This window comes from Carlito syrichta, unplaced genomic scaffold, assembly GCF_000164805.1.
Source record: "Carlito syrichta isolate Samal-C Ts95f unplaced genomic scaffold, Tarsius_syrichta-2.0.1 Scaffold106268, whole genome shotgun sequence".
Taxonomy (NCBI): domain Eukaryota; kingdom Metazoa; phylum Chordata; class Mammalia; order Primates; family Tarsiidae; genus Carlito; species Carlito syrichta.
Window position 1 is genome coordinate 141,371 of NW_007050364.1, and position 9,898 is coordinate 151,268.

At 44.6% G+C, this 9,898-nt stretch overlaps 1 protein-coding gene across 1 annotated transcript in view; it reads left to right on the forward strand.

Annotated features, from left to right (window-relative positions):
• EFCAB1 (EF-hand calcium binding domain 1) overlaps window positions 1-6,196 on the forward strand; it is a 21,687-nt gene extending 15,491 nt beyond the window's left edge. The window contains exon 7 of the mRNA XM_008066977.2: window positions 4,241-6,196. The gene's annotated coding sequence lies outside the window, so the exon portion shown is untranslated. The remainder of the gene's footprint in view (window positions 1-4,240) is intronic.
• The last annotated feature ends 3,702 nt before the right edge of the window (window positions 6,197-9,898 follow it).

The window sequence follows — 9,898 nt, forward strand, 5'->3', positions numbered from 1 at the left end:
CCCGCGGGCTCAGGCCATCCACTCACCTCAGCCTCCCAAAGGCGCGGAATTACAAGTTGAGCCACCGAGCCTGGCTAGTCTGCTAGTATTTTATTGATGATTTTTGCATCTATATTCATCAGGGATATTGGTCTGTAGTTTTCTTTTCTTGTGCTATCATTGTCTGGTTTGGAATCAGGGTGATACTGACTTCATAAAATGAATTTGAAAGTGTTCCCCTTTCTTTGATTTCTTGGAATAGTTAAAAGCAGGATTGGTACTAATTCTTCTTTGAATGTTTGGCAGAATTCGCTCATGAAGCCATCTGGTCCTGGACCATTCTTTGTTAGGGTGTTTCTGATGATTACTGATCCCATCTTCTTATTTGATGTTTGCCTGTTCAGGCTTTCTATTTCTTCCTAATTCAATTTGGTAGGTCATATATTTCTAGGAATTTATCCATTTCTTCCAGATCATCCCATTTTGGCATAGTAATTGTTCAGAAGAGTCCTTTATAATCACTTTTTATTTCTGAAACATCCATGGCAATGGCGTCTTTTTCTTTTTTCTTTTTTTTTTTTTGAGTTGGAGTCTCACTCTGTCGCCCAGACTGGAGCGCAGCGGCTGCTCCCGGCCACCACAGCCTCGACTTGCTGGGCTCCGGCGATCCTTCCACCTCAGCCTTCCGAGTAGCCGGAACCACAGGCCTGCGCGCTACCACGCCCAGCTGATTTTTGATTTATTGTAGAGATGAGGTCTCGCCAAGTTGCCCAGGCGGGTCTCGAACCCGCGGGCTCAGGCAATCCACTTACCTCAGCCTCCCAAAGGCACAGGATTACAGGCTGAGCCACCAAGCCCAGCTGGCTTCTTTTTCATTTGTGATTTTGAGTCTTCTCTTTCTTTCTCTCTCTCTCTAAGTATTTGTCAAACTTTTTTTTCAGAAAACTTTTAGTTCTGTTGATGTCTTCTTTTCTCTATTTGATTTATTTCTGATTTAATCTTTGTTACTTCTGTCAGCTTTAAAGTGCAAAGTTAGGTTCTTTATTGGCAATCTTGCTTATTTTTTAATGTAGGGATTTATCATTTTAAACTTTTGTCTTAACACTGCGTTTGCCACATCCCATAAGTTTTGGTGTGTTCTTTCTGTTTTTTGTTTGTCTTGATAAGCTTTACATTTTCTTTGAAAAAATGGTTGTTCAAAGGTGTGTTGTTTAATTGTCATGTATTTGCAAATTTTCCCATGTTCTTACTGTGACTGATGTCTAGTTTCATTCTGTTCTGGTAGAAATGATATTTGGAATAATTTCAGTCTTCTTAAACTACTCAAGATTTTTGTGACCTAACATACAATCTCTCCTAAAGAATATTACGTGTATATTTGAGAAGAATGTGTTATTTTACTGTCGGATAGAAAGTTCTGTACATGTCCGTTAGGTATTTTTGGTCTATGGTATTATTCAAGTCAGCCATTTCTCTATTGGTTTTCTGTCTGGATATCCTCTCCATTATTGTAAATGGGATGTTTCATTCCTCCACCACTATTCCTGTATTGCTGTAAATTTATCCCCCCTATTTGTAATATTTTCTTTACATATTGCTCTAATGGTGAGTCCATATATATTTAAAACTGTTATATCTTCCTGTTGAATTGGTACTTTTGTGATTATATGATAGTTTTCTTTGTCTCTAGAGACAATTTTTGACCTAAAATATGTTTTGTCTGATACTACTATAGTCACCTCTGCTTTCTTTTGGATACAATTTGCATGTAATATATTTTCTATCCCTTCACGTTTAGCCTGTGTGTGACTTTAAATTTAAAATGAATCTCTTGTCAACAGCATATTTTCAGATCTTTTTAAAAATCGTTCAATCCTCTGTGCCTTTGGATATGGCAGTGTAATCCATTCACATTTAAAGCAATCTGACTTCTTATTGCTTTTCTGTTTATTGTTTTCTGCCTGTTTTGCAGTAGTTTTCCCCTATCTTCTTCTCTTGCTATCATCTTTTGCTATTTGATGAAATTTTGTGATGATTTGCTGTAATTATTGTGTGTATGTGTGTGTGTGTGTGTGTGTGTGTGTGTGTGTGTGTATCTACCACAGTTTTTTTATAGTTACTTCGAGGTTTGCATAAAATACCTTGTCTACATCAAGCTGATAACAATTTAACTTCAATCACATACAAATACTATACTTTAAATTACCCTTCATACATTTTATGTTCTTAGAGTTTGCTTCTTTGTATTCCTCCCCACCCCCACCCCTTCCCCTGGGCTACAGTATTTTATTTTATTTGAGAGATGTGGGGTACAATTCAAGGTCAGGTACACAAGCGGTCTGCATTCCGGTGGAGTTTGGGCCTCCCGCTGGTCCTCACTGCCCCTGGTTCAGGGTCAGGTGCCCTTCTTGATGTCGTGTGCCCCCGCTCCCTCCCCAGCAGTGTCCCGCCACTGCCAATCTGTTTCTTGTAGTATTACGATAAATGTACACTATCCAGGTTGCCTTTTATGTCATGAGTCACCTTTCTCTTGCTGCTTTCAAAATTATTTTTGTTCTTGGTGTTAACAATTTGATTATAATGTGTCTCATTGTACTCTGCTTGAATCGACCCTCCTTTGTGCTACATGATTCTGAATGTCCATTTTCTCCCAAGATTTGGGAAATTTTCAGCCATTATTTTTTTAAATAAGCATTTCCCTCTTCTGTCTGTCTTCCTTTCAGTGCTTTCAGAATGCATGCAATGGGTCACTTGCGTGCATTATATCCCATAATTTTGTTGCCTTTTTTCCCTCATTTTTTTAAGTTTTTTCTCCTCTGATTGGATATTCTCAAATGACCTGTCTTCAAGTTCTTAGGTTCCGTCTTTTGCTCGATTGAGTCTACTGCTGAGGCTCTCTAATGCATTTTCCATTTTATTCATTATATTCTTTAGCTCTGGAAATACTGTTTGATTCTTTTTTAATGGGTTGCTTCAGCTTCTTAGCTGTCCTCTGGAGCTCTCCAAGATCTATTTTTGCTGATGTGTAGTTGTTAAATTCTTGCTTTTGTTGGGGGAGACAAGTGTTGGGATCTCCAAGTTTATCATCTTGCCTATATTACTTGCCTGCTTCTAATTTTAAACTGACTTTTTCTGATTAAGTAATTGATGGTCACTGAAGATTATTTCAGAAGTTTAAAAAATTACAAAATAAAATTTAAGTATTGATTAATACTGTGGTATAAATTCTTCCAGGCTTCTTTAAGGCATCTGTAAGTATACCTATATTTTGCAATAAGAATAATGTATTTTTCAGATGATCACATTGAAAATGCATTTTTGTAAGCTTTTAAATATACCACTATCTAATAAAGATTGTTTTAGGTCATTCAGTATTTGTCTATACCCTGAATTACAATGACTGCATGTTATTTCACCATGACAGACTTTATGAATTTATTTTCTTGCCACTGGCATTTCAGATGCTCCCACATTGTTGCTGTCATAAATAATTCTTGAAATGACCATCTCTATTGATAAATCTTTTTACATACCTCAGTGCTTACCTTGCTAGGATACCTTTGTAAAAGTAGAATTGTTGGGTTAGAGATTCTGCATAATTCTGAGTTTGTAGCACATGTTGCCAGGGCTTCCGATTGAACCACTATGTCTGATATATGAGAATGCTGTTTTCTGCAAATTTCTACATTTTTTAACATCCTCTCCAGCGTCACAATCATGAGTGTGATTTTAACTGATAATTTAAAGAATCAATCTTATACATCTGCACTAAATGTTTTATCGTAGGTTGAGTATATAATAACCTCCATATGAATAACCCTCTTTTATTACTTGACATTATTTAAACCTAAAAAAAGTTAACCGTGAGCTCCAAGTAATTTTAGTCTGCCTTAAGATGATGCTGGCACTTGCCTGCAAGAACTCATGGGGTCTGTTTGGGAACTTCCCCATATGTGTGGAACACGCCTTCTCCACTGGTCCTCATCAAGATCTTTCCAGATCATTTTCTCCAGTGACTATATCTAGGCTACCAGATTATTCTTTTAATTTCACTGCTGTAGCAACTCATAAGTAATGCTAACGTGGAAAGTTCACTCACTTTGTAGCAGGGTCATCTAGGTCCACTTGGAGTCGCTTTGAGGACTTGCACTCTTCCCATCAGGCCCACTCAGGGCCCTCCACCCCTGCTACCAGGCTTGGCCTGTCTTTATCCTAAGTACAGCCAACTTGGCTGATCCTTGTCTTTTTCTGCTTTTTTTAGGGGCTGAGTGAAGACTGTGGGCGAGCAGTTAAAATTTGGGGGAAGCAAGATAGCCTTCCACTCCCCGGCTCCCTGACACCTTGGCTTCCTCTTCTCCTCCCAGCACACTGAGTGGACCTCTGGGAGAGGGGCACCTCACCCCACAAGCAACATGGAGAGATTCTGTTTGGGAAACAATCAAGTGCTTTTTTTTTAACTCCAGGATTTAAAAACCACTGTTGAAAACTGGTAGTCCTGCATTCTTAGCCTGCAAATATCTCTGCGTACAAGACTGCACTTGTAGGAAACCAGGCCTGCAATTGCTTGCACCCTAAAATTATCCAAAACATTCTCTAAGTTCCCACTTTGTGCAACTCATGAGGGTTAATATAGTCTAAGTCAATTGCCCCTGCCCTCACCCCATTTGTGACCAAAATGACCATTCTTGGCCGTTGCTGCTTGTGTTGTCATCTGTCACTGCTTGGGTTCCCAGTTGCAACTTCTCTCCTGCCCCTCCACCATTTCTAGCAAACAAGTTTGTTAAAGGAGGTTGAAATCAATTACTTTGAAACTATGGAGACCACCCTCCGGAAAGGTTTCTCTAAGCTGCTCTTGAGGCTCTCCATTTTATCTCACTGGGTCCCACTTTCTCACAGAATCACCCCTCACTCTTGCCCAGTCACCCATAGCTCGTGGCCAGCTCCCACCAAGCGTGGCCAAGAGAGGACTGGAACTTGCATTAGACGTAGAGTGACTAGGAAAGACACATAATAAAACAGAGATTTAACCCACATATATATTCACTGCAGTTCAGCAAATTGTGAGGATGGCTTGATACTATTTCAAGAAGAGGCAGAAGGAATATATTTGTGTTTTCTGATTTAATGACTGCCCTCTCAGCTAGAGAGCAAAGCGGGTAGTCTCTTGAAGTGTTTTGCAGTCTCAGTATCACGAGGGAAAAGCCAATCCAAATACTTACTTACCAGGTAAAGCAAAGCTCCCTTCTCATTGGTGTCACTCGAGTGAACTCCTCAGTTTCATGGGAGAGTAAAAAAGGAAGGACGTCTAACAGTGAAATATCCTGAGTAAAACTAAGCATGCTTTTGCATTTGAAATGTCTTTGCGCCAGCTTCATCGTCAGTAATTTGTGGCTTTCTGTGGACTTCATGCCTCCTACCTAATCGGTCAAGAAAATATTCCTCCCCCTAAGACACACATCCTCTTGTTTATTTTTACTTCCCTCCTGCCTGTTTTGTTCCACACTGCCCCTATTGTGTGGCCCCAGCCAGGCTCACCGAGTTCCCTGGGGTGAGAGCTTGTCAACTTAAAGGACATTTGAAGACGTTGGGTGAAATACAGGCGGTCCTCCCCTACCCTGAGGTGCACTTTCCCAGCTCTATCCATATCTCTGGAGTCTTCGCTTAGAAAAGGGACGCCTGTGCAGCCCACCACCTGAGTGAGGACACCACATCTCAGAGCCAGTCGACACTGATGCCGAGATGGAAAATAACATGGACGCAAGCAGAGGGATTTAGAAATCCCTGCAAGTGGCATTTAGAACTTAAGCCACTACCTCCCGATAGGAACAATTAACCTAAAAGCACAGGATGGCCCAGAAGGTTAGCTAAAGCCAATTGGGCAAGTCTTCCTTAATGAATCCTTCATAACTGTGATAGAATCAGAAAATAAAATAAATGAAATGAAACAAGCCCCGTGATCTCAGTAATATGCCATATGAAACTCCAGCGAGCACTCTTGTTCCAGGCTGCGCTGGGCACGTTACTTTCATGATCTCACTAATTTCTCATAACTACCCTAAGAGATTTTTAAAATAAACAGTATTTTCTATTTCCATCCTACATATCAAGGAAATTGGGTTTAGGAAAACTAAGACATTTCCTATGTGTCTCAAACTTGTATAGAGCAAAGCCAAGACTCAGACCTTATCTAGTTCTAATAATAAAGCCTTTGACCGGAGAAAAATCTGTTCTTCTTGGATCTTACCCCTGAGCCTTGGAGTGACAGAGTGCCTCCAGCTCTTAGAAGAATCTTCTAATGGACTCTCAGACTGCAGGTGGTGTTGCTATGTGATGTACACGTATTGTGAGACCATTGACTCTTCTCTCCTGTCCACTCTTCTCATCTGAATACGCCTTGGGATTAGCTTTTTTTTTAGTTGATATCTCACTATGTCACCCAAGCTGGAGGGCAGTGTCACCCTCACAGCCACCCCAGCATCGACCTGCTGAGCTCAGGTGATCCTTCCGCCTCAGTCTTCCGAGTAGCCGGAACTATAGGCGCACGCTACCATGCCCAGCTAATTTTTTATTTACTGTAGAGATGAGATCTCACCAAGTTGCCAGGGCTAGTCTCGAATCCATGGGCTCAGGCAATCCCCTCACCTCTGCCTCCCAAAATACTGGGATGACAGGCTTGGGCCACCACACCCGGCCGGGGTTAGCTTTCTTTAGTGGAAGTTTCCAGTCGGGATGTAAAGACCTTCTTGTTTGGTTACTGCTAGGCATCTGCACATTGGGCCGGTACCTAATCGAAAAGGGAGACAGAGGTGAGAAGAGGGTCAACAGACCATGGAAAGAAAGCGGAGAGGCTGAGAGTGGCCACTGCCCTGCTGGTTTGTGAGGAGAAGGGCAGGAGCTGGACTCCTCACACAGAGAAGGACAAGGAATGATTCTTGAGTGGTGTCAGGAAAGGGCTTCCATCTGGGCAAGAGGAACAAGGTTCCCACAATAAGAGGCCAGGCGAGGAAGTGGCAGACACAAGAAGCTGTGATGTGGCACTTACTTCCTCGGTTCCAGGAGCTAGTCCATGTTTGCACAACTGGGACCTGGCAGAGCTGGGGTTTGTACTAGGCCTTAAGCCCAAGCCTTCAACCATGTTCTAGCCCTTGATACCTTTTTTCGATAGGATACCATGTGGCATGGAGCCCATCACCTGAGCTCTGAACATCTGATATAAGTGAAACGTGATCAATAGATGGGTGAGACTGTAGCATTGATATTATCATCCAGACTAGAATGAAGTTGAGAAGGCAATGAGATGCTCATAATTACATCAGTACAGTGTGATCTGTAGTAGTCCCAGACAAAGCAGGATGTGTGGTCGCCCTATCTATAGGCTATGAATTGCTCCACAAATTGCATTTTCTGTATAATAGGAATAACATATCTGCTTCCTCTGCCTCTGCCTCACAGGGTTTTTGTAAGAAAGAATCACATGAGATAATGTCTATTAGATCACACCATAAGCTGTAAGTATGGCATATATGCATAGATGATTATAGGTGTACCTTGCACAGTGATATGCATGCCCTGTCTCAGAGCATGCTTCGGGTCTTCATAGGAGCTCACAGGTAATGGTTCAATACAGACACCAACAGCCTGGAAGCAGAAACCCTGGCTTCTGGGTTCTTCCTTGTGCTACATACATGGCATTGCTTGAGACTCTTAGCCAGTATAAGGAGGTTAAAGGAGATTTCTAAAATGTCTTGAATAGCTGAATCAATTTAGAGAAAGGAATCCCATGAATCCAGGATAAAACTCCAATTAAACATCACTAGAGGTGGTTTCTCTCGCCCATGCCAGCTCTGGCATGTCTCCCTTTATTTTCTCTCTTCTTTCTCTAATGAACTTTGTTTTAAAACTTTGAAAAAAATCACTAGAATGTTCACGAATGGAGTCAGCATTAGTGAGACTACTCCCTCGTACACACACATATCCCACATCAAACTCAAGATACACAGACATACACAGGAAAGTTTATCCCGTTTAATAAACCCATTGGAATTTCCTGGGTGTCTCTTGCATCGCATCAAGAGTCCACTAATTTTAAAGCAATTGGTACCACGCTACTAATGACTGTGGCTCTGATTCGCAATGTACAAGATTTAATGCCTGTGTTACACTGGCTCTAATTCGCTAAAATATCAAAGAGAAATTACTGGGATGCTTGATTTGTATGAAAACATGAAAGCCTAAAATCCCACCGAGTACACATGAACTCGTATCCAAGTTACAGGAGCTTCAACCAGCCCAAGTCACCCCGTGAACACTTGCTGTGTTCTCAATCTGGATCGTGTGAATTTGACTAAGTACAAGGGAAGCTGCTACCCTCTTTGAATGCCTCATTACTCGTTGCTGTCTTTTGATTCCTGTATATGTGGAGACCAGCATGGCAGCCCTAGGAATTCTGGTGGGTCACTAACCAGGGAGTGGATGTTCTCTCCTGGTTCCCAAGCACCTGACGCTTGTCCTGTGTGGTCAGGCACAACGTCCGCACGCCTCCCCATGTACCCAGCTCCTGCAGGCCGTGGACCAGACAACAAAGGGGGTGTGCAAAAGGGACCTCATCCTTAAGAAACGCTTCACCTGGGATGTCAGAGAGGTGTTTGTTGTCTTGAAAAAGAGTGGGGGAGGCAGGAGAAGAGGATGAAAAAGGCAAGAACAAGTGGAAGAAAACATTTTCATGCCATGGATTTTTTTTTTTTTAAGAAAGCAGAAAGAGGTAAGCAGAGAGTCAAGGGCGTGTCGCCTTTCTCACTTTCCATGGCCACAGGATTCTAGAAAATCCGACGGCCGGTCTGAGAGGGACACTGCGCTCGAGCCGCCGAGAAGGGGTGCAGTGGGCAGATGGAATCACGGGCAGAGCAGGATGTGAAGCAGGCCGGGGCCTGCACCGGCGCCCAGGTATGTGGCTGAGAGGCAGGGCGCTGGCCCGCGGCAGGTGCAGCACCGCCAGTGCCCGGCGGCCCCAGGAAAAGAAAACCTGCAGGTGCCGTCGGGACATGTCCCGAGCCTCCGAAGCCAGCTCCTTCTGAATAGCTGTCCTATCCTCGCTGTCTGCCGGCAAGATTATGGTTTGCAGTGGGAGGGGACGCGCGGAGGGAGTGGTTTGTGGCGCCTCCCGTGCTGGCGGCTTTGATGACACACCGAGCAGCTCCAGAGCGCGGGGTCGGGGTCGTCAGAGGAGGCGGGGCCCCCTGGGGTCCGAGGGTCAGGCCGGGCCGGCTGGGCCTAGCCAGAAGAGGGTGGCAGAGGGGACTCCCTGCCAGCGCCGGGGGAGCCCCTTGCCCTCAGAGACAGTGCACCCCGGCCTGTCCCCCAGGCTCTGGCGGCCAGGGGGACGCTGTGGACTGTGTGGCGACCCCACCGCCTCCCCCTCCGGAGCCCTGGGCGTCGCGGCGTCCTGTGTCCCTCCACACCTGAGACTCTCTTCTGCCCGCCCTCACCCATCCTGGGCCCCAGAGACCCGCTCTCACGGGTTCCAGCTCGGCGCTCGGGATCCCAGGAATTCCCAAACGCGGCTGCCTGAATATTCCTTGCCCAGCCAGGAGTCCACACAGCTGAGCTCACACGGCCGTACTTTGTCGTTCTCTGTCAAATCACCTCGGCCCCTCAATGGCCTGGGATCCGAGGCGGTTGTGCAAAGAAGGCATTATCGTCGTCGGCTGGAAACGGGAGAAAGCGCTGGAGCCGTGCGTCTTGGGGCAGCTCCGAACACTGGCCAACTCCTGCCTGTTGGGAAAGGGCTGCTGTGCCTTTGAGGAGACATCTGGGGCGCGGAAGCACAGCGGGGACCTCGGCCTGCTTGGGAAGCGAACGCGACGCTCAGGTGTCGGCAGCACGACGGCACCCACCAGAGGAGGAGAAGCAGACCCAGCGC